Source organism: Austrofundulus limnaeus, unplaced genomic scaffold (assembly GCF_001266775.1).
Source record: "Austrofundulus limnaeus strain Quisiro unplaced genomic scaffold, Austrofundulus_limnaeus-1.0 Scaffold259, whole genome shotgun sequence".
NCBI lineage: Eukaryota > Metazoa > Chordata > Actinopteri > Cyprinodontiformes > Rivulidae > Austrofundulus > Austrofundulus limnaeus.
In genome coordinates, this window is record NW_013952661.1 from 582,478 (window position 1) to 583,756 (window position 1,279).

The window sequence follows — 1,279 nt, forward strand, 5'->3', positions numbered from 1 at the left end:
TTGTTTATTATAAAAATCTGATGTCACAGGCCCTTTAAAATTCACAGAATAAAAACATAAACAACTTTTACAGATTATCCTTAAAAAACTTCAAATTAATTTCGTATTAGGCTGTAAAGAGACTCCTGGAAAGATTTAAATGAAACTCAGATGTTTGTTTCCACCTCCGTTAAAAAGTTCAGTCTGATTGAATTAAAATTGATTTTTATCCTTTTCGCTTCTAGTTTGTTAATTTTTCAAGATGGCCGCCTTCACTAACCAGTGTAAACAAAGAAACATAACTCAGTCAGGCTCACAGACACGGAGCTAAAGTTTGGTGTAGCTGAGAGTCGTCGTCAGCAGAAACTCTGAGCTCCAGCAGATCAGTTTCAAACTTTTATTTTGAAAGGCATTAGGTAAAATAAATCGGTAAATAAAATAAAGGTGTGGAGCTGCACACATCTGAATCTGCTTCAGCTCGYGAAACAGAAACGCTTTTCTTTTTTTTATCTTTGCACCTTGTGAGGGATTTTTATTTAAACAAATGGAGCACTAATTTAAACTGGCTCTGTGGAGGAGAACTTCCTGCTCCTCTGAAGATCCACTCGGATAATTCAGCCAATTTGTCCCCAGCTGTGCCCCAGCTGACTGTTTTTAAAGGAGCTGATGCAGATCTGGACCAGAACTAATTGGCTCTTTGACAYASCTCAGCCCTCTGTCAGGAACATCTSACAGCCTGAGCTGCTTCCTGAAGCCTGAAGGAGAGAAACTGTTCAGGCTTTCAGCTTCGTTAGTGACGTGACAACGAGCTGTCCTCAGACCAGACTCTGAGACTGAACCTGACCACATGTGGACCACAGTCCTCGGCTCTTTGTTTCTGAGTCCTGTCCAAGAAAATACCCTCAAACATGACCGGAGCAACGGCTTTATTACTGTAGACCTGCAGCCWTCACCATGGTCTTSATCRAGCAGCAGTTTGTCCTCAGGTCCACATCGTGGATCTGATTCAGGTCGTCTCCAGACTAAACTAACAYMGATGGTCTTTACTGGATCAGAACAGGTCCTGAACCCTCAGCTGGGCTTGGGTCGTGTTCCTCCGTATCACACTGTGCTGTGATGTGTAGAGAATACAGCTTCCTGCATTCCTATCCTTGTCTCCTCAGTCCTTGCCTCCTCAGACCTCTCCTCAGTCCTTGCCTCCTCAGACCTCTCCTCGGTCCTTGTCTCCTCAGACCTCTCCTCGGTCCTTGTCTCCTCAGACCTCTCCTCGGTCCTTGTCTCCTCAGACCTCTCCTCGGTC

General features: G+C 44.3%; 1 protein-coding gene across 1 annotated transcript in view; it reads left to right on the plus strand.

Annotated features, from left to right (window-relative positions):
• LOC106526106 (thyrotropin-releasing hormone-degrading ectoenzyme) overlaps positions 1-1,279 on the plus strand; it is a gene marked incomplete in the record, with an annotated part of 168,985 nt that overhangs the window by 19,079 nt on the left and 148,627 nt on the right.